Raw genomic sequence first — 24,429 nt, forward strand, 5'->3', positions numbered from 1 at the left:
CTCAGACATATACATCAGTTTCCACTGAACCAGGCCTTGCAGTATTGTGTTAATACTCAAAACGTTATGGTATAGATATTTTTTCTTCTCCAAATTTCAAATGCCCAAATTGCACATGACTCTTCTTCTGAAAACCTGACCCCAAACTCAAGCATATATTTGAAAGTTCCATTTATTACATTCCCACAACAAAATATGAGACCTTCTACTGGTAGTATCTTTCTTGCAGGTATTTTTGTTCTGTTTTGTTAGTTTTCAATTTTGCACTAAGGTACTTAAAAGAGACACATTAAAATGTGAAAAGTACTTTTTTATTAGGACTCATACAAACTAACATTTTGAAACAATAGCAGATTTTTCCTGTTAATCCTAAAATAATTTATTTTTAAATGTGCCTTTTATTACACACTGTACATCTGCTTCAAGTATCCAAAGTCTGTGTTCTCTTGTTCAAATTTCAACTTAGTCATTAAATCTTTATTATTCTAGTAAGGAATGCAGAATTGTACTTAAAGCTAATGTAATTTCTACATACTGACTAAGTCTTTATTAGCATAGATCAAGTATTGATATAGTTCTAAGGTAACACTGAGAGTTAATCTGTTAAAACATAGTTTCATTATCATTCTGAAGGATCAGGAATGCAAAGTAGGCTCTTCCAACCCCATCCACAAAAAGGCTGCAATTCTTCTTGGTATTTTCACAAGCTGCCCGAGGCAGAGGAAACTCCTGAGCTACTCTTTCCCCTTCTTCCATATAAAAAAAGGAACCTATCTTCAGGCAGGCACCTGAGGATTTGCTTCCCTAAGAAAGGTATTTTGCCTTCATTACAACTGGTAGAAAAAAACATCTTCCAATAATTTTTTTGACTCTCAAGAAAGTAATAAATTAAGTCAAAATTTTAAAATAAAATCAACTATGTATTTGAAATGAAATAGCAAAAAATAATAAAATGTTTTTAAGTATTTCTCTTTAAAATTCTATCTTTTTCCTAAAAGATTTCGCTCTTGTAATAGAAAGGAAAAAAATAGGTAATTTGAAAACAAAAGGATTCTGAGAATACAGAGGAAATTTTGTCTACAAGATCTGAGTATTTATTCTAATCCTAGAGAATAGTTTATAAGTATAAAGCAGGGTCTTCAAATACTTTTCAATTTTCCTCTTAACACGTTTATCTATCAAGACTACATTTTAACTCAGGTTATGAAACTGCCTTCCTCTCCCATCACAAATGTATGGCATTTGATTGTCTGGAGATGGCAGCAGTACCCGAAAGCAGAATTTCACTGAAAAACACTCCTGCATACGGCATATTAAAGTGTGGAGGACTGATGTGGACGTGGTAGGCTGCTTACCATTTAGATAAAGGTTGACATACCTTTTAAATTTTGGGTTTAAATTTACAAAATGTCAGGAGAGTGTGTGACACACATATACTCTGGTACTATAGCATACATGGCTGTGAAAAATAAAAACCAGCAGTTGATGCTCCATCTGTTGAAAAAACATTTTATTTCTGTTGGTTCTTCCTGTGCATTGTGCTATTTTCCTGAGCAGTTTAACCATGAAAATCTGCAGGATGCACCTAGTGTATTCAAAACGCAGAACTGCCATAATGTCATGGCACACAGAGGGAGGGCATCAGGCAAAGAACAACCTTCCTCAAGAACACTTGCATTTTCTAATACACAGCTAAAAATAAGGAGGAACGTGAAGTTGGCACTTCTAAAGTGCAAACTTGAGAAGGGGGAGAGGTTTCACATGCAGACACTGCTGTTGAGGGAAAAACTGAGTGAAATATTTGCAGTGAGTACTCAAGACCCCAGAATAAACTTTGTTCTTCCCCTATATTTTTCTCACCACTCTGTGGATTCCATTCAAATAAATGGAAAATAGTATTTTCAACTTTAAAAAAGAGAGAGAAGCAAGAGGCACTAAATCATGCTACCTACTGCATATCTCACTAATGTCAGATATACCTCTAGATGCATTTGTAGATAGTGTAATATACATTTATATTACTATATGCAGATATACTGCTTTGTACAGATATAAGGCAAAATTGGATGTTGAAAGGATGACTTTAGTGTTCAGAAAATCCTCTAAACAAGACCTTGAAAATGACAATTATTCTAGTTTTGAGGATGGCTCACTGGTGTAAATGTGTCTTAGTGGTAAACTTAAAAGCATATTTCTAACACAGAAACTTGTAAGTCTGACTGATTTCCTGAATACTTTTCAGAAGAGTGCAAACATAAATTCTAACAAACAATTCTCAGCACACCTTGAAAACAGTGAATGCTTTATTCTAGTGCTCCAGTAGTTTTCCCAGTTTAATTGTCAGAAGATATAAGAATCCATTAGAGAAATCAGACCAGTAAATCTGAAACATTCATTGCTACAGAAAATTTCTGACTTGCCTATCTAAATCTGATGGAGTTGAAGTGGTTTGTAACTGTAACACAGGCTTAGAACAATTTCCTGAGAATTAGGAAATGTGAATGTTACTTTGTACAGAATGCCATTTTAGTGAGCAATTCCATCTCTTTAACCCCAGAATATTTCCCTGTCTCCAGCTGCTTGGAAAATCTTCTGTTAAGCAACTGTCTACAATTTCTCTCTAAAGACCTTCATATTTCATCATTGTGTGATTTTCTTTTCAGATGTTCAAATTTTGCTCTAAAAACTTGGTGTCTTGAGTAGTATTACCTTCAGAATCCCGTTCAAATAGTTCCTTGCTTTCACTATTTGTCATTTGTCAAAAATATGCCTCACAAATTTCTGTGCTTGCTTTTCAGATTTAACAACCAATTCTGTAATAGTATTATCATTTTCTAAAATGTAAATTTTTCTTTACATGACTATATGGAACTCCCAATGACCTCAAATCCAAGCAGGCACTTGAAAGTTTTCCTGTTTCAGTATTTTTTTAACTTTTATTCAGCATTTTTTAAACCAATTAGACAATGTTTAAAAAAGGAGTTTCAGATAGCATGCAACTAAGATGGTAGGATTCATTTAGAAGCAAATTCAGAATACACTCCTGTTGTCCATTTTCAAAACTTTATTTCTTCCAGCTTTTCTCTTCCTCACCAGTTTCACTTTGCTTTGTAATGTCAGTCCAAGGATTTTGAGGGAAACATTTAGTTCTAGCAAATTTTAAGGGAAACATTTAGTTTTAGCAAATAAAGGATTAATTAACTGAAATATGCTATTAAGTATCAGGAAGTATACATAACCTCACAGTTTGCACATGTATGATACCTTCACCTTTCTCTCGTGCCTCCTTTTAATAACTGAGTCTCAAATTAATCTCATTCAGCTCTGTCTGGCATTTCCTTCTCTTCAGCTACAAGCTCTTTTCTTTCATACCTACCACAGCATTATACAACCTACCACTGTCACCAAGTTTATCATAAATGAAGAACACACTAATACTTTCTCTCTGAAAGATCCAAGTCAGTATATGGATCTGAAAGATCCACTGAAGAAATGTCACATTACTAGAAACATAACAAAGAAAACTGCTGTATTCCTGTGATTTTAATTTATTTTTTGATATATAACCAATGCTATCAAAAGTTTTTGTTGGCATGCAGAGTTTAAAATATCTCCCTGAAAATTTTTCATCATGTAATGTTTAAATCTAAGGACTTTACTCAGGTCTGTAATAATTCTCAACTTATCTGGTTTATCATAATTATTGTCCAGCAATCCAGCAGTATATTTCTAATAACAAACTGACTACCATAGCAAACACAAAGGCATTTCCATTTCTTCCTGACACCTAGAATACAGTAATAAAATAATATAATTACCTTCTTGTGCTATGTGAAAGTCCAGTAATTCATAATTATTTTTATATTTTATTGTAATACATGGGGGTAGGAGACATCATCTGTAGTATCTTGATTTATAAAAGTCATCCATGGTACATTTTTTTGTACCATGTACAAGGTAATTAGGCGGCTTCTGGATGCAATGGTAAATACTGGAATGGCAAATACTTTAAGATTTATCTTTCTGCCTCAGCCTTTTCACTTAGAAGTGAAGAATCTCTACACTGAAGTCAAGCCAACTGAAACCATCTACCTCAGTTTCAGTTAGTTTATTTCTGGAGTCACAAACCTCTTTTCAGTCAAACTTTGTATCTCTGTCAAGAAACCAGCCGAGACTTCATTGCTGTTGGCTTAGTGGGACTTTGTCCTTTTGCTTAGTAAGAATTCTGTAGCTCTCTAAGAACTCTGAAGAAAATTTGGTGGACTTATACATTTATCCCTTTTATTAAAAAAATGACGTAACAATGCTCTTGCCTAACACATCTGAATGTGTTCAGATCTTTTAATGTAAGATAATTGTCCTTGTAGCCAATAAATTTTCTTTCATGTTCTGCTTTAAATAGGCAAATTCTTAGTTTTTTTAAACTCTCATAATTTTATTTGTGAAACAGAAGTTTTACTATCTTTGTAAGTACTTGCTATTTCCAAATTCATGTCCATCTTTCCTATGTATTATATTTTTACATTAATACCTAAGTCTCATGGGAAACTTCATTCAAAACTATTTGCCCTATTTCAGCACTTCAGAAAAGAAGTTTTCAATTCATTCTGGGAAATAGATTTTATATTTGAGCCTTGTGGATTGTGCCAGGTGATCTGACATACATTTTCTAGAAATTCATGGACTGGACTTGGAGTGACATGCTCTAATGTTCCTTAGGCTGTCCTGACTAGCCTGCAGTTAATTGCAGCAGAAGTTCTTGCCAGGATCCACTCTCTTAAATAGGATTGCTCTTGGGATGCCATAATAGATACTTAAGAAAGAGCATTAAATCTAGACTCTTCTTAGAGCAGTACTTAGTTGTAAACCAGCCAGTCTCTCTGACAGTGGGAATTGCAGTGGCTTGGCAATAAGGATCCCTCCACCTACATCATTGGATTCCTTGGTGTCAGCTCCTTTTGTTACAAAAACACAAGGTTTTAAACAGTCAGAAGTTTAAGTTCAGCTCTTTGCTGAGTACCTCATACAGTTTATAAAAGGGAGGTAAGATGAATACTTATATTCTTTGCAAACACAATACTAGCCTTGAGTTTCCTGAACTCAGTATTTGTCAGTGTATGTGAAGATGCCCAACTTCAAGCTGGTACATCCATACCATACCCTGGGAATTTTCCCAGCAATGGAGAGACCTCTACCTAGGCACCATCCAGACAGGCATTAACCACACATCAGGTCAGTGAGGCTGTACTACTTTGTGCCAGCACTGTAGCTCCTCAGAGATGCAGGTTAAAAGTGCCTGCTTTGTGGACAGCTAGGCACAGGCTTTTACATAGCCCCGTGAAAGACATGGGCTGTGGATGTGAAGAAGAGGTAAGAACACAAGGACTTGGACCTCTAGCAGCCCACAAGACCCCCCAGAATTACTGTTACAGGACTTTATTAGCAAGGAGTCAGATTTGCTAAGGACCATATGAATCATGAGAAGAGCAATAGAAGAACAATATAGTACTATATTCCTGTCTCCATCTAGCTTTCTCCAGCCAAGGACTTAGTTAACTCCCCTCAGAAGGGTGAACTTAGGACCTCAATTAGAAACTCTCACAAGTATTACAAATATCATCCTTGAGTGACAAGCTCATGTAGGAAATTATTGGTGGATACAAGCACAGCATCCAAATCAGGATCAGTTCTTTCCCTGAATACCCCCACATATTTTCTTTGTGATCTGCCCAGCTGTCAGAATGGTGAGTGGGAAAACTGACATACCTCCTTCCTCTGCACTGCCAGCTCCTGCTGTGCTAGTACAGTGTCAACAAACACTGCATCAAATAAAACTTTGTAGATTGTCTCCACTATGCAGTAATTGAATCAGAGGCTTATAAATGTCTGGAAAGCTTAGTCTACAACCAAAGTGCATGTATCTTTATTAGGATTTCCATAGGATAGTATCTTGTCTGAAGTTAAACACAGCGCCTTACAGCAAAAGGGGAAGGGGGAGGGAGAAATTAAATACCTTGTATCTAACACAAACAGAATGTTGAAGATGTATAAATGTAACGATAAGTGATAATGAGTAAATTATCACTTATTGAGTAATTATAAAAAATTATTACAGAAAAATTAGTTACTCATGGGAAAACCCCTATCCACATAAAACAGCTGAGAATGCCAAGAAGGTTCCTATATTGTATCAGTAAGCTGTGTTTCCTAAGAGAATAATAACAAAGCCTGTTTCTTGTATGCCTTCCATAAGATCTCTACCTACAGTATACTATGTAGATGTGGACTGCCTATTCACAGTGTGACTTCTGAACAAAATAAAATTAATGGCCTTTTCATACCAAAGGAATTGACAACAGGAATGATCCTATCAAAGCGGGTTGTCATTATTTTATGGGCTTCTCCTACCCCTAACACAAATGCCACTCTCTAAAAAAAAAACAGTGACATAATATAAAATGTATTTTAATTACCACTTAATTATAAGGTAGAGTAAACCACTTAAAACCAAAAGCTAAAGTGTCTTCACTGACATGTAACAAAAAAGTGTAACTAGCAATGAAAGAGAATACTCTGATTTTGACAGACAAATGGAGAACATGGGACTCCTAGAATGCTTCTCCCATTGGGATGCAAGACAAAGGCAGAATCTTTTAAAGTTTTTACACAGAAAATCAAAGATGATTTGGTTAATTATTTAAATTTTTCATATGACAAATTTGAAACTGCTTTTGTCTTCAATTCAGATATAGTCTTTGAAAGCAATTTCTTTTGTACTTGAACAAATCTCAGAGATCCATATGTCCTTTCATTTCTACCATTTACCTCAGTAAGTGTTCAAGAAGAATAAAGGTTCAGCTCTGAAAATGGCTGGGTACATCTCAGGGATGCTTACAGAAAAGTGACATCTTTACAGAGACCACAATACAGTCCAAGCATTGAAGAAAGAGTGATGCTGTTTTAAAAGTCTGATTTCAAATTCAATGTTAATGTATATTGCGTCTTCAATTTAGATCCTCTGCTCAGAGTTTCCTACAGATTTTATTGCAGAGGCACTCTCCTTTTGAGGTGGGTGGTTCAGAATGCCTCACATCACTCCAAGTGCACTACGCACTTAGCCACAATTTCTTTCGATCTTTGGATTTAAGCACATTTTATGAAAATCATTAAATACTATTTTCCAAGGTTAATATTTGGAGGTTCTGATTAGATATTAGAAATATTTTTTTAACTGAAAACGAGGTCAGGTACTGGAATAAGTTGCTCAGGGAAGTGATGATGAACATTTGGAAATGTTCAAAAGGCAGCTCGGTGTGGAACTTTGGGATATGGTTTAGGAGTGATTATGGCAGTGCTGTTGGACTTGAAGGTCTTGAAGATCTCTTCCAACATGGATGATTCTGTGGTTCTGTGATGCTTGAAAAAGATGTTTTTCCAAAGCATCTGTGATGCTTTTCCAAAAATATTTCTTTTCAAGCTCAATGAGGGAGTCTCAAAGAGTTCCTAAAAAGCATCCATTTCTTCTTGTGCAAGTCAGTAACTTTCTTATACAAACTGACACTATGCAAGATGATGGATGTAAAAAGACCTGGCAAAACTCCATCCCTAGTTCTCAGAAAACTGAACACATGTGTACAATGAATGCTGAAAGTTAAACGTATGTATTTGTAGAATGAAAAGCAATGAGCAACCATTTGTGAGAGAAATTGATCTTGGATCTGCAAAGTAAATGGTGAAAGCCCAAGCTACAGAAGGTAGGCAGGCTCTGTTCTCCTTTGTAACTCTATTTCATCACACCAGAATACATCTATCAGATTTCCAGTGCAAACCACAAGCTCTGATTTACCACCCTGTAAACACAAACACACAAAATGACTTTAGAAAATCACATCCTGATTCCTGACCAGTTGTGCACAAATCCTCAGCCCTGCTCATCTGGGTCATAAGAAATCATGCACCAGTGTATGCAAACATGTAGATGCAGGAGAGGGGAAAAACAAGGTAGAGAAAAGGAAAAGGTAAAGTAACACCAAGTAAGAGCTGGGAACAGGTTTATGTTCCCAGAAGGATATGAACAGACAACCAATATAATAGTTACAAAATACTACACATGCTATGAAGGTCTTCATCAGCACTTTGTGGTCTGCTCAAATATTTTGCCTTGCTTGGAACTTCTCAGCAGCTATGAAACAAAAGGCCTCTATTGAATTTTGTGCAATAACTGCTGCTCCACATGGCTATGTTTGGCAAACAGTAAATACAAATGGTAAATATTTTACAAATGGGAGGTGACCATCACATGCCTAATTTCAGTTTTCATTTTCTTTCTCCCACATGAAAGGATGATTCACTATGATAGCTGTAAGCCATTTCAATCTGTGCAATAATCAGATAGTTTCTGTAATTGTCAGGTGGAAAAAGGCAAAAAGCAATCTTATTCTCACAGTTTATTGCTATAATCCTAGTAGCTAACTCCTCCTTATCACACATAGAGCTCAAATACAAAGGTAAACTGACACAGCCTTTTGTGGTATAAATCATTAACACCATTCCATATGAATATCAGTTTAGGATACACAGCACAGTTAGCCTAATGTGATTAAAATTAACAAAATAAATCTCTCACAGGATCTTGAGCTTTACCAATCTGCCTCTGTTCAACTTGTCAAAAGATTTCACTCCAAAGTATATCTTACCACGTAGCTAAGCAGATCCTACAGAAACAAATAAGTAGAGCAAATGTATATATGCAAGCAAAGCATAGAAATCTAGAAGCTTGTTACCTTTCCAACTGTAGAACGCCAAAACCATGCAGTGAATGTCATGGTGGATTTTTTTTTTTTTCAGAACAAAGGAGATTATCATAATTTGAATCACAGCTAATTTTCGCAGTGTCTTTCTCACTGCTGGTGTAGGCTTTCTGCTATTTCTGAAAAGTCCAATATTTGCATCTTTATGAATGAAGATGAAAGAAACATTACTGAGATGGTGTCTGAGGAGGAGTGGAACAGAGAATGAGTGTTCTGTGTCCACAGAAGAGTACTTAGGAAAATAGCTGTTGTTCAAAATAGTAGAATTTAACTTGTGATTATAATGGCAATGATGCTGTTACACGGAAAGAGTGCTAGCTTGTGGCCTAGATACATCAGAAGAAATTAAACAATAATACTGATTTTGCATATGTGCTTGCATAAATATGACATGCTGGGTAGCAGAAACTGAAAGAGTATATGATGGATTTTGTGTCTCCTTTCAGTTTACTCCATATCTCACCTGTAAGAGTTATGTTGTAAACACACCCAGAAATCCTCTGTGTTTCCACTGATTCAGTTCCTAGCCTGAGATTTACCAGATGTTGTGTTGTATTTGCTGGTACATTTTGAATCAACCTACTTACTAACTCAACAAGCCAGTAAGATAAATCACAAAGTGCATGTTTTAGTTTCTCATACAGTGTGCCTATTAATTGGTAAAGTTTATCAAATTAAATTTGATAAGCTCTTTCTGCTCAACAGCAAAAAGTATAAACACAAAGCATCTCAACCAATCCCCTAAACAACATTGTATTCCCTCCAAAAAGTCACAATACTTCATAATCTAGATTATTTACCAGAAGAATAACTGATACTGAGATGTCACAATATTCTTTTAATAGTTAAGACTTACACCAGGTTAGTCTTGCACTGCTTTGGTTCAGTATTATTGCAGTCTGCATTGGTGTTTCTCTGCCTAAATACCACAAGATATACACTGATTATAAAGCAGGTGCCACCTTCAGACTTGGGGAGACTGTTGTCCTACTTTTTAATGCAGAACATGTGAAAAATATTTCAAAGATAATTTTTACTGGTCCATCATATTTTCTGTAAATTTTGTTTCTTTGTAGTCATATGTGCCAGCTACCCTAAAGTAAAAGAAATTCTATGAAGAAATTTTGCTGTTCAAAAAATATTGACTCAGTTCTCCTATTGGTATCAACAACCATTGATTTGAGAAAAAGTAAAGGTATGTTCTGTGTGATTACACAGGTATGACACCTCTTAATATTTCTTCAGCAATTTTCACATAAGGCAAATTGCAGAATTTTGCAACCATTATGAGGAACTTCAACACTGAACTCCCACCTAATCTTGTCTGATTAGAAAGCTAATGTTCTATTCAGAGGCTGAGATTATTGCCTTTAAGATTTCAGCATGCAAGTGTCTCAAGATAGTTTCTCCTTGCAGTTTTCAAGGTGAAGCTTTTTCCTGTCTGCATCATTAAATACAAGAAAAAAAAACAAAAACAAAACACCCACTTACTAATTGCCTTCTACATGTTCATGAAGCTAATAAATAGAATGATCTTATTATTGGCAATTATGTCCTTCATGGAACCATAGGTTCAGCTACAGAATCTTCAGAAGCAATATTATTTGCTTATTTGCATGACAGATTTTGATGCATGTAAATATAAACAGAAAGGTAATCCATTTCTCAATATTATTTCACAGAATCACAAAATGTTCTGAGTTGATCAAGTCCAACTACTGGCTCTGCATAGGACAACTCAAGTTTTACACCATGTGCAACAGATTATCCAGGGTTGGTGCCATGATCACTTCCCTGGGCAGCCCATTCCAGTAGCCAGTCTTTCTCTGGGTGTGGAAGTGTACAACCTCTATTTTCCAGTCTAAACCTCTCCAACACAACCTTAGGCCGTTTCATCAGGTCCTGTCACTGTCACCACGGAGCAGATATCAGTGATTGCCCTTTTGCTTCCCCTCACAAGGAAGTTGTACCTGCACTGAGGTCTCCCCTCAGTCTCCTCCAGGTTGAACAGACCAAGAGACCTCAGCCACTCCTCACTCTGCTTCTCCTCCTGACCCTTCAGCATCCTCGTTGCCCTCCTTTGGACTCTTACAAGTTAATATCTTTTTTACACTGTGGCACCCAAAAGTGTCCCCAGCACTGGAGCTGAGACCACCCCAGTGCAGAGCAGAGCAGGACAATCCCCTCCCTTGCCCGGCTGTTGATGCTGTGCCTGATGCCCCCAGGACAGGGCTGGCCCTCCTGGCTGCCAGGGCACTGCTGGCTCGTGTTCAGCTCACCAGTGACCAGGAGCCCCAGGAGGCTTTCCACCGTGCTGTTCTTCAGCCTCTTCTTCCCCAGTCTATACACAGAACCAGAGTTGCCAGATGCAAGAATCTTTCACTTGCCCTGGTTAAATTTCACATGGTTTGTGATTGCCCAGCCCACTCATTTCCTGAGAATTTCATATGTTCTTCTGTCCTTTGAAGAAGGACGGAAGCTCCTTGCATTTTTGTTTCTTTGGCAAACTTGCTCAGTATCCCTTCCAGTCCTGTGTCCAGGTTTGCAAAGATGTTGAAGAGTAACTGTCCTGTCACTGTACAGTAAGAGTTACAGTCACTGTCACCCTTTGTGCCCCACCATGAGCCAGTTGCTCACCCATTGCATGATGGTTTTTTTTTCAGCTGGCAGCTAGAGGATAACTCCAGGAAGATACCACGAGAGACAGTATAGAAAACTTTGCTGAAACTCAGGAAAATTCAACCAGCTGGTTTCCTTTGATCAGCTAGGTGAGTTGTTTCAAAAGGTTAGGTGTTTAGAAGATACTAGCTTGTTGTAAAAAATTTTGCATAATGCCATATTCTTTGCTTACAGAATGAAGAAGTACATTGCAAAATGTACTAGAATTCATATTAAAATTATATCAACTTAAAACTTTCTAAAATTCTTGTTGTTAGAATAGCTGCCACTCAAAGTACGTGATGATACAAAATGTTCCATTTGAATAAGAAAATGACACAAATCTTCAGTGGATTTAAATACAAAGCCATGATCATAATCAACAAATACATTTGTGTTCTAAATGTGTTCTTAAGGCCCTAACATACATCACTGAAGTTCATGGAGTTTTGGTCATTTTGTTTAACATGACCAGGATCAGAAGCTGTCACAGATTTTTTGCTTAAAAACATAGTTCTGTCATGATATTTACCTGAAGTTCATTACATTTTTCAAAATTTTTGGCACAAGTGTCATACAGTAGGAAAGCTGGGTAATCATGAAGACACCTAAACTTCCAGAGTGAAAATTGTCTCACTAGTTTTAGTGAGGCAAACTCAGATTTTTATAAGGATAAATATGGTTATTATTTTTCTTATTCAGGAATGATTTCTGCTTTTCCCAGTCCCTAACTGAAAATGCTTCCAATGTGCATGATTCTTAATCAGTTCAGTCTCCCTGGTAACTGCTGGGAGAATAGAGACCATTGTTATCCTATAGTTGTGTACAGTAGTTCCCATTGTGGGAGGATAGGAAGAAATGGGACTGACCTTCAAGAAAACCAGTAAACAATTACTCTAGAGGAAATTTCAAATTCTTATGTAGAGGTGAAGTGCTTCAGATGATGCTACTTCACCCTCACTTTTGAGTTTTCCCTAAATAAGTGATTAACAGAAGAAAATGATTGTACATCAGACCTTCAACTTATATTTCAGAGATCATATTTTCTTGAATAAAATGTTATAGTCTTTAAAAACTAAAACGTCATTTTCTTTTACAGAATGTGGGAACTCTAAAAATTACAAGAAGATTAAATAAACCAATACTTTAGTTTATTTATTTACACTTACTTGAGATAAGTATCTTCAAATGGCTGGGTAGTCTGTTTCCCAACATTTAGGAAGAGCTTATTAAAGGGCTTTTAAAGGTTGCAAGGTAACAATAAGAAGTAGTCATGGAAAGACTGAGGACTATAGCAGAAGTGCAGGCAACATGAACCCACAAATCTAAGTCGTAGTCCAGAGGATAAAAAAACAAATGGATGCAAGGAAGATTCTGGAAGACAAAACTTTTGGGGACCTCTATGTTTCATAAGTGCTGTTAATGCTCAGACATGAGATATAATAAGCATGTGAGAGATCAGAACCTTAATTTCTGAGGTATTTATTAGTAAAACCTTATTAGTAACCAGAAAAAGCAATTGGGATCATACAATGGCAAACTTTTCTTAACTGGAATAGTCATGTACAAAGAGCACGTCTCAATTTCCTTTTATTGGAAATTGTTAGGTAGCAGAAATAAAAGTTGTGCACTCAAAAAATGTGAGTTTTTATTCTGGAGGTGACCCCTGTGCTCTTTGTCTCGGCTAGTATCACAAACATACAAAGACTGTGTTACACAATACTAGAGCAAAACTGTAACAGCTTGTTGGAACAAAAGCTGCTCATGAAAGCCATGCCAGCCTCTTTAGAGCCTACCCCTATTTCCTTTTAAGTGCACAGGAGATTTTTACTAACAGTATTGGATTTTGGGTTGGGCCCCTTATCATTCCTGAACAAATCATCAAGCAAATGCATTAAATGCACAGACCTAAATTATAATCATAACCACAATCATAATCCATACCTTAACTAAAAGGCAGAAGACACTGAAATATCTTACTTGAAATTGAATACACCTAAAACACATAAGAAAAGAAAGCAGACTTGGGAGCTGCTTCAATTCCTGCCTACATGATATAGTTATCAGCACCACCATTGCAGTTAAAAATCTACAACCTTGATTTTCATGAAAAATTTCATGTTTGCTTATATCTCTAAACCATCAGAGCTATCCCACCACCCTTATAGTTCTTGAAATGTAGCTCATAGCTTTCTGTTACAGAAAGTATCAAAAGCAAGTAAATAAATAAAAACCAACTTTTGATAACAAACTCCTTACAGTTCTCAACTTGAGAAAGACTTATATCATCTATGAGTTACTGTGTCTGGAGGGAAAAAAAAACAACTAAACAACCAAAAAACAAAACCAAACCAAAATCAACCAACCAAAAAAACCAAACCAACCAACCATTAAAAGGCAATACAATTTACTATTGAATAATGTGCACAGTGTAATTGGCAGAAAAAGGCTTCTTAACTGTAGCTCCATGCTTTAAATTTCATTCAACATAGTTCAGTGTTTCAAATGTAGTCCCAGAGTTAAGACGAGGTTCAAGACAGTTGTCTTGAGTCATTGCTGTTGTCATTGCAGCATCTAGAGCTCACCTACACAAGTCATGCTCTGCAGCTGATGCCTGATGCAGATTCATTAGAAATGAATCATTTCACAAGAGGTACAATCTGAAGGGTTTTAAATAAAAGGACTACCTCAAATCAGTCCTTCTTAAAAAGAGTTTCGGTTTTACCTTCCTTATGTTACTGTGGAACTACATGAAATACATTCCAATAGGTACAAATCCCATTAGCTACAGAATATAGTGACTTATTAAAAATTATTATCGTCTATGTCTCATTAGAGAAATTAAACTTAGGTTTTCTTTGTTGCAAACTTATATTACAGTGGGAGACTACAAATGCAGGTCTTCTGTTTTTAAAATAACAATGCAAATCTCTACCTTCCTTAATAGAGGATAATAATTCAGACAAAAACTATGTTCATTTACTCTGCTACTCTCTGTGCCTTTTTCTCACAGCTGACTTCATTCTGTAAAGGATATATAAAATATAAGTATCAGAAATAATTGAAAGGAAACTTATTTTAGTCCATTCTCTTGCCCAAAGACAAGATCTAAACTGTTCACGGGACCTGTTCTTAAAATCTTCAGGCCATCTACTTCAGTATTTAATTATCAAATTGTGAAAATACTGGCTTTATTTTTCTTTTTTTTCCCTCTAATGCTTAACATAAATCTTTCTCTCTGCAAACTGACCTCTGATTTTGTCTCAGAACAAACAGTGGTGTTTGCCTTCCCGTTTTCAGATACACTTTACATATTTGAACACAAGCCATCCCACCTTTGGTTGTACAGACAGAATTAATTTTATGTTATTTTGTTCATTCATATTTTTGTAAAATTCATTTTGTTCAAGATGTTATGCATATCATGTTTTCCAGCAGCTTGTTCTTACTGTATCATGTTTTGCAGCATATTTTTCTCTGCTGATTCTCAAGTTGTCCAAAATTTTAATGAAATACAGTTGTCAAACCTGAAAAAAAAACCACTTCATTTTAGTCTTTTTCAGTTTCAAACACAGTGGACATACTACTTCATACATTTTACTGAAGACAGTTTTTTTTAAACATCTAAATATTATGGTTGATTATTGGATTGTATTATGACAATTCTGATGAATACTCAGGACAACTATTAATACTTCTTTGCAAACTTGTAATTTGCTATCCCATGTTTTTTGTTTTGTTATTCCAAGCTTCTTCATTTTGACATATTTCTGTCTTTCATGTTGTTAACATTTTTCTAAGGCATCCTGGGATTTTAATTCCATGTTGATCTTTTACTATGAGATTTTTTTACTAACAGTATTTTTATTTTCATCCCAGAAATCATGAGTTCTATACTTCATTACCACAATCAGTGCTGCTTTTCATCTTCAAATTCTCCCAGAACTCTATACTGACAATTTCCCTTACAGATGCATTTCACCTGTTGTCCTTCTTAAGGTTGAAATAACAAATATAGTCAACACATTCCAAGACCTTGTTAATATTTTGCATCTTGCTATATGCTGGTCTTCTACCGCAGTTCAGCCTAGTCTGAAACTATTTCATCTGCCTCATCACCTTTGCCTGATGTTTCATCCTGACCATAAAAGCACCTTTGTGATTTTTCTCTTTTATCGCCACTATGGATAAAAGATTCTGCAGATTCTGCCACTCAGAGCAAACTTGTGTCCCTCAATATATGGATAATATCTTACTCCTCTTCTTTGACTATCATTCCTAATAAGACTTCATATTCTATATTCATATTTGAATCATGAGACTTAACTACTCCTATGCCAAACAGATGATTTTTGTCTACTTAATTTGTCTTTGTTCTCACTTCACAAGTGGATGTATTACCAACCGGGTTTCCCAATAGTGTAGTATGGGTTTGAATTCTGGTGAATGCATAGCACTGAAATAAATCACGCATGTTAAAAAGTAAAAATATTAAGGGTAATAGAACTTTTCTAAAAAAAAAAAAAAGTGTCTGATGCAAATTTTAGAAGCAAAAATTTTCAGCAGCTCAATAATGCTGAGAAGTTGTCCAGCTGTGCTAATATGATTACTACCCTATCACCAAATATTTATCCCAGTGTCAAAGTGTATTTATATTATTATGTTGTTATTGCCTTAGGAAAAAATATTTTAATTGGTTTTTATACTTGTACTTCTAAATCATACCAGAAAAAAATTAATGGACTGTCTGGAACAATTATAAAGGTTTACTTACATTTTCATTAAATTTTCCTTAATATCGTCTACAGACAAACAAGAAAACCTTTTAAGTCCATTGTTCTTTTTGAGGATTCATTTCATTGCTGTCTTAGTAAGATGTTTAAGTAATATAATTTAAAATGTGTATTTTCTAGAAAGTGCACCTTGTTTTTTAATATTACTCTAATGTGTTATGTAATTTATTGTATTTATTTTTATGTCTTGTTCAATGAATGATTTGTGAACACTTTAGGAGATAAATAGTATGACTTGGCAATAATAGCACAGTACACAGTACACGTGTTATGTCTGATGCAATAGCTAGTCAGAGTCAGAATAGGGAAACTTAGAAAAAATAAATGGTTGCAGGACTATGAGCAAGAATTTTCTCTGAAAAACCCACATTTCAAGCCATAAAATTCCCTAGCAGAATACACACTTTGGTAGTGACATAGAAAATAAAGTAGTATGTTGCTATTTATTAGGCCTTTTTTGTTGATCAGATAGAGAGAAATCACACTGTCTGTAGTAGCTACTAAGATGTACAATTTTCAAATAAGCTTTTTTCCTGAGTAAAAGACATAACACATAGTTCTTCCATATTCTGAGGGCTGTTCACCATTGCAGACATGCAGTATGCAAATTAAATTTTTTTACTCCAGCTGAGGCTGTACTTCTCCCACTGAGTGATTTATCTTTACAAGAGAGAAAGCAGTATTTGCACCATTAACCATCCCTGAGACTTTGCTGGGGGAAATTTTCCTCATCATTTTTATATGGTTACAGAAGAGTCTAGGTATGAGAACCATCCTAGATAGAAATACATCAGGGAATGTCCTGGTCATGGACCTTGTATCTGCAGTCTTATCCATTTAGTTTACAACACAGGCCCTAAATAATGCTTTAAGACAGCTGTAAACTGTTTTCACCCTTTGCTGTGAAACTTTCTATCATCAGAACAAATCTGTTATAAATTGTATTAGCAGAAACTGACAAAAAATTAGAAGCGCACATGAATCCTAAAGTAGTTTCCTTGGAAGAGTTTGTACCTTTGAAAAAATCTTATAGTGAACAGTAAAGCAACTGCTGGTGCACTAGAACAATCTGTAGAAATAAGATTGGTCTACTAACATGTACAGATTTGTTCTCCAAAATCAAAATAATAACTTGTTAAATGTATTTACTTGTTGGTTCTTTTTTCTTTAATATCTGTATGTGGGTCTTAAAGACCCATGGAAGTCAGATCTCCTTGTCAGTTCAAAAAATAAAATACTCTCCATTTTTAAAGAGAGGTAAGGTAAAAAAATTAAGAGAAAACAGCATAACAAGATAACAGCAAAACTTGTTGTTCTACTCTTCTATTATTTCCCATTCAGTCCTTCTTCCCTTGGCTGTTTATATAAACTGTAGGCCATTTACAGTGAGGGGGTTGCTTTCTGACTCACTGTCCATATAGATTGCTGGCATTCTGTACTAAAAAGCAATATTATAAACAACAACATGTATATTTTCTTTCATACAAACACAACTGATTTTTTAACAATCAAGAGTAAGGCTTAGAAAACAGATTCTACACCTCAGAGTAGAATACTGGAAATTTGCTGAGATTAAATAAATGAATGACCCAGATCCCTGGAATTAAAGCAGAGAATTTGGCAATGCCAACCCCAGCAAGAAGTGTTGAAGAGACAGAAGGGAACCTTCTGTAAAAGTACTGGAAGGGGTTAAAAATGAGGCAGGAGTGAGCCACTCTAATGTGAATATAGTTCTCATAAGACAGAGCTGAAGGTTTCTAACCAGAAATTTCACATTATATAGCTTCCAGGTAGTTGAAATTGCCAAGTCAAAACACTGTTGGTGAAAAGATTCCAAGCTTTGCACCAACATTGTTCAACAGGTAACAGTGACTGGGTCTGAAGGAAGATATTTCCCTTTCTCAGTGGCCAGTTCAGCAATATCACAGTGACACTAAAACACAGTCATTTTACAGACAGCTCTATCTTTATTCTAATCCTTTTTTTTTAATGGAAACATTTACTTTGTCAAGGCTAGCCAAAAGCACTAGTAAAAACTGCTTTGGTTTCAAAATGGAAATACATAATATGTGTGTTTATCACTGAGGACAGAATATAATCAGTCAATTATCAGATTCTCTTAATTGATTAAGAAAATTATTATGTGTGCAATTGCATGTACTGAGTCTACTTAACAAGGAAATATGATAGGGAAGTTTTTAACTCATCCAAGTAGCTACAGAATAGACACTATATAAAGAGAATTAATTCATTGTTGTATTTATGGAATTTGTAAGAATACATTAAAAAAGTACAATACACATCTGCCCATCTTAAAGATGGGGACTCAAACCACATTGCAGAGGAGCATAAACTTGATTTTAGTCCTGAGTGACAGTATTTCTATTTGTGATAACTACACAACAACAATTCTACATATCACAATGATTAGTAAATTAGATTCTAAATGCCTTTGACTGCCTTGTTCCTCAGTGCATTTCTGTATAAATTTTGCATAAAGTCATTACTTTTGTCACTTTAGTTGAATTGATATTACCTGCTTATTTCAAGACAAAACGCTAAATAATTTTTTTTTTCTCACCTGTAAAACTCCCATACTCCTGCATCACGACAAAACTATCATGAAATAAAATTACTATTATAAAATTTTTCCCAGTATACCTGGAACTACAGCCTAGAAAGCCTCTTGTTCACTGCAAGCAAATTGGTAAAAATTATACTGAAACCTGCAAATAGTAGACACAAGGATAAATAAAAATAATGGACACATGGATAAATAATAATAAAAGGGAAGCATGAACTTGGCTTTCCAGAGTCAGATAATTTCTCACAAATCTCTTGGACCACTCTAGATCAGCTCTTAATTTTCCTATTACATGTAATCTTCATGGATCCAGCTCTAAATACACAGAATGCTCTATATGATTTCTTACATTTCACTAAATATATTTTCAAATGTCAGTTAATTCCTGGCACAAATAAATTTGGCAGAAGTGGACAAACATAATAAAAAGGTGTAAAAATCACTCATTTGCTCAACACTAACAACTTTCTATACTAACTACTTTTTTAATGCTGTTGCTTTACTATTTCTTTAACCTACTTGCTCTACAGTACATGTTCCTTTTTTTTTTGTTTGTTTGTTTGTTTGTTTGTTTTTTCTTTTACTAAATTTGTTTGGTTTATATTTAGAAATCTGGTGTCTAAGACTGTGGTTCCAAAAATTCTTTACTTCATAAACAAAATTCTGAAACATTATTTCTTTCTGGTCTTCATGGGTGTGTCTACATATCTTTTGAATAATTCTTTATCAAACGCAACACTACAGTAAGTAACAAAAATAAAGATAGAAACTGGATGAGAAGCAGAAATTATTGTGAGAACAAGATAGAGCATTAAAAATTGTGGCAAAGACCAATTTAAATTTTTCGGTGTAGGTAGTGAAGTAATTTTTTGATTTGCTAAATTACTCAAAGCAATTTTCTTAGCCCCTCACAAACAAAGGCTTTCCAAATTAACTTTATTATTCAATGTTCCTATTTTCCATTTGCTATATTTTCATGGCTGCAGTCTGCATCTCAGATAAGCCACACATTTTTTGAAGAATCAGGCCTGGAGAGTAAGCACTGACATAGCATGTAGAGGATCAGAGAAAGAAGCATGGAAACTGTGGAGGAATTACTTTGCAACCAGTCCAACTTATAAAATTGTTCATTTTATAATATTTGTTAATTTATAATTGTTATTTTAAAAAACTCGAAGTCTCACCGGTGAGAAAGAAGTGTGAGGCTTTAAATTGCTATCAGTTACGTGTCATATGCACCATTATTTTCCCACAGCCTTTACCATCCAGCTGCCTAAAGTTTATATCATGTATTTTTGATACAACTACCTACTTGTGTTTCCAAATATGTTCACAGCTTCAACTTTTGCTGCTATCTTTACAAATGAAAAACAGTTCTACAGACATGCCTCTGATATAACTAAGATCTTCCACAGAATCATTCATGGTGTATGGATTGATAGATTGCTATGTGCTGAATTAAACCACTGTTTTTGAGTTAGACAAAATACTCATGCCATTTAGAATGTCACATTTCTGAAACACATATTCCTCCAAAGTGTCCCAATAAATTGTGCACATTCATTGAGGGACTCGAATACTTCCTCTCTCTTTGGAAAATCCAACCTTCTTTAAAATCTTACCAGAGTCTTTACTTTTTACAAAACAACAAAGAAGGTTGTTTGAAAGTATTTTCACAGGACTATTCATGAGTGGAAAGGTGAACCCGCAGGAGGTGAACCTGCTGCTCTAGGAACAGGGAAACCAGAGATGCTCCTGTATCACCACCTAGTGGAGAAGAGCCCTACTGCCCATTACACAGCTCCCGAGCTCCGTGAGTGTGAGAGCGGGTTCCTGACTGAACCTCAACTGATGGATTGCACACTACCTGCTTTATCTAGATCTTTATGCCCAGAGATCAACTAACTTCCAGATAGGAGGCTGGAACTTACACCGAAGCATGTTCAAAGTAACAGCCTAAGAGCTCTGGATACCTTACCTTTTTTAACCTCTTGCCTCCTTGGACCAAAACATTCAGCATATTTTTTTGAGTGTCATAAATGTCATGTTTGGAGGTGAAAAACTAGAAACTGTTCCCTAACTGTCATTTGGAGTAAAGACTCATTGCAAATAATGGGTTTCTTGCAAATTAATGAGCCACAAAATTGGCCTAATTCTTTTAGGGAAGTAAAACAACTGAGCACAATTTACACAACTGAAACGAGGACAAGAAGGCACTACCAGAAAAATCATGTCTATGGGGTAAGCATTCAAAGAACAGAGAAAGACTTCAAACACTTATAATCCTTTCTTGTAACATTCAAGCAGTAACTCTAATGCAGTAGTAAGGGAAATAGTAAGGGAAAAATTTGATTCCAATACAAATTTTACATCCAGTGAGGCTAATATTTAAAAGCTATATTGATATTTTCAGTGACATTAGAGAGATATGGTAACTGTTCTCAAAATTTCACTGGGGCAGAGGTATCATAGTATATGTACTTCCAATAGATTTCAGCTATTAAATAGCGTCATTTTTATCTTCACAGATCAATGTAGCATTCTAGCTTTGTTTTTTGTTGTTTTTTTTCCCCTGACCTGTGTATTTTCACACCTGGATACATTCACAGAACCACGGAATGGGTCAGGTTGGAAGGGCCCATAGTGCATCATCTAGTCCAACATGCCTGCTCACGCAGGACACATGGTGTAGGATTGTATCCAGGCTTGGATATCTCAGGTGAGGGAGACTCCACAACCTCTCTGGGCAACCTGTTCCAGCGCTTGGTCACTGCACAGTAAAGAAGTTCTGTCTCATGCTCAAGTAGAACTTCCTGGGCACCGCCACAAGCAAAGACCCCAAACCAAACAAACAACAAAACACAAAATCCAAAGAATTGTAGCCATCTCGCAAGATTGTAGTGTTGGAGTAAAAAGCACATTTCTACCTAGAGAGGGATCAGGACGTCAACAGAATCAAACACCACTTCAAAAGTTCCCAATACTCACAACACTTTGTGGTATGAAAAGGAAAGCCCTACATTTGATTGAAGACAAACAAACAACAAAATTCACTAGCTGAGTACAACTTTACACTTTTTTTTGAGAACTCATCCAACTCTAAGCAAAACCAGACATTACTCATTTGCAATGTTTTAAACAAAATCTTGCATTTTATTGCTGTTATTTTGCAAAATTAGTTTTCCTTCTACTTTCACTTTCAGACTGTGTTTGCAGTTGTACACCATGTGTGCTTGCTAGATTAGATAGCCAGGCCTGATGTTGAAACATAAACTGAAAGTGCAAAACATTTTTCAGAGAAGAAGTTATGCAGCCGCAATAAATTTAGACATTCTAATGTCTAGTATGTTAAAGGAAAATATGATATCAATATACATGATTTGTCAAACACCAGCACAAGTAACTCACCTTTCTTGGCCTTAAGCAGACAATGAACTCAAATTTGTAGATCCAGTCATATGACTTGAGAGGTTTCTAGAAAAAACTCTCCTGCACTCATGCAAGTTGCAGAAGTTTTTCTGCCAGAAGTCTTTCCACATGTTCCTGGCTACCAATGAAGGAAGGCCTAATAATTAATAACTTGGATTAACTTTATAAATTGGAGTAAAATCATGAACCCCAATTCCTCTTGCATTTACTTTAAGCTATATTCCCTCCCTTCTTCCTAAAAAATGTAAATGGCTCTTGCTATACAGCTCAGTATGTTTCAGGCCATTATCCTGTGAGAATCAGAGAATAAAAGGGAAAGGAAGGAAAATGCATGGTTCTAATAAGGAATATTGACCTGGAAAATTTGTCAAAGATGGAACATACTGAAAGGAAAACGTTTGATTGCAGGCATCAACATCTGTGTAAACACCACAGGGATCCAGTACTGTGACCCTAGGAGATAATGTGAGGAAGAGAAATAGAATTTCTAGTATTTAATATGGCAATAGACTGAGGAGTCTAAAAACTGATGCGGGAGCTCAGCACATCACTCCGGATGTCCAGAGCTACCGAGAGAACCTTTGGGGGGCTCGGAGGTCTTGGAATGTTGCCAAAAGTGTCTGGTGGCTTGACTTTGGCCCTTCCTCATTCTCCTGTGTATGAGGAAATGAGAAACCTTTGGGTTTGAATGGTGCAGGAATGATATATTCACAAGGTGAAACATAGATTTCAGAGTTTTGGTACAGGGGGGTTATGGAGAAAAGATGGAGGAATCAGGGTGTGTTCCCAGGTTCTTCTTTCTTCTTCTTGTCATCCTTTTTCTGTGGTGATGTTGGCACTTGTGGATTGGTTCATGGAGAAGGTGCACTTGTTAGTAAGGATGAAAAGTATTGGGAATGAAAGGTAAATATATTACACGTAGTTTTCACTACAGAAGACACAGCTGTCCTGTGGGCGGGGGAGAGTGCATTGGGCTACCTTGCTGATCATTGGGCTATCTTGGCTGGGCAGACAGAAAACTTTGTAGATAAGAAATAGTAAACAAAATCGAAGACCGAAAACTTGAGAGTCCAGATTCGTCCTTTGAAGCGTGGCCTGCCCAGAACCACCTTATCCATATCGGGGCAGAGACAAGAAACAGCGAACCCCGATAATTGAGCAGAAGATTATAGGGTTTTTGACATATTTTTATTTTGTTTAACAAAAATTTTTTGGGGGATTGAATTGCCACTAGAAGTTATGGAGAAGCAGGAACAGAGAAATAAGGAATAGTAAAGAAAAAAAGACAAAACATGGAAATTTCAGCTAAATGACCCATTGCACTACATTATTTTAAAACATAAGTAGAAAATTTACAATTTTGTTTAATCTCCCAGCAACTGCAGTTGGGAAAGACTGTATGTCAAAAACCCATCCCATCTTATCATAGACAATTAAGTGCTTAAATTGGAAAAGTCAAGTTGGGACCCCAGCACTCAGGGTCAGGACACCTCATTTTCTCCAGTTATTGCTGAACAGAACACCTTCTGAGAGGTGACTGGTAGAAAAGATGTATGCTAATGTCTTTACAAACAATTCTATGGGTGAAGGAATGGGTGTTAACGTCTTAGAAATGAGCCTTAATATCTCTACTGACTTCAAGCTGAAGGTTTGTTACAGATCCCAGACAGCTTGACAAACAGGCAAGGGTCTGTGCAAGCCTCAACTTCCGAACTTTGAGGTAAAATGACAGGTTCAAGGGGGAATATATGGTAGATAGTTCGGGAAGGCTGTACCTTCCTAGCACCTCAGCCAGTGGGGGAAGCAAGGGCAACATACGGCCGAGAGCTCAGGATAAAAGGAGACCACATCCTCTAAAACCGAGAGAGAGAATCCCCGCGGGCATGTGCCCGGGTGGACCGTCTGCAATTATGCGAATAAAGTTGCAGGACTCCTCCGTCTCATTTGTGGACGCCGGCTTTCCACAGCGCGGTTGTCCTGAGCCCACCGGAGGAAAGCAGAAAGCAGCCGCTCCGCCTGCAGGGACGGGGACAATGCTCACCTGGGGACAGCCGGGCGCCGTCCACACAGGGTCTACAAAATTCTCCACTGGGAATCATGGAAACAAAAAACAAACAAACCACCAAACAGACAAAAAAGACAATACACCCCCCCC

The 24,429-nt window shown here is 36.2% G+C and overlaps 1 long non-coding RNA gene across 1 annotated transcript; it reads right to left on the bottom strand.

Moving 5' to 3' along the window:
• Positions 1 to 14,668: 14,668 nt before the first annotated feature.
• LOC120502353 lies at positions 14,669 to 24,419 on the bottom strand. Its single transcript, XR_005627517.1, has 3 exons — positions 22,254 to 24,419; positions 21,834 to 22,118; positions 14,669 to 14,995 (listed from the first exon to the last, which is right to left on the bottom strand). It is a non-coding gene; the product is annotated as an uncharacterized LOC120502353 (long non-coding RNA).
• Between the last annotated feature and the right edge of the window lie 10 nt (positions 24,420 to 24,429).

The sequence above is a fragment of the Passer montanus genome, unplaced genomic scaffold (assembly GCF_014805655.1).
Source record: "Passer montanus isolate IOZ18808 unplaced genomic scaffold, ASM1480565v1 scaffold22, whole genome shotgun sequence".
NCBI classification, from domain to species: domain Eukaryota; kingdom Metazoa; phylum Chordata; class Aves; order Passeriformes; family Passeridae; genus Passer; species Passer montanus.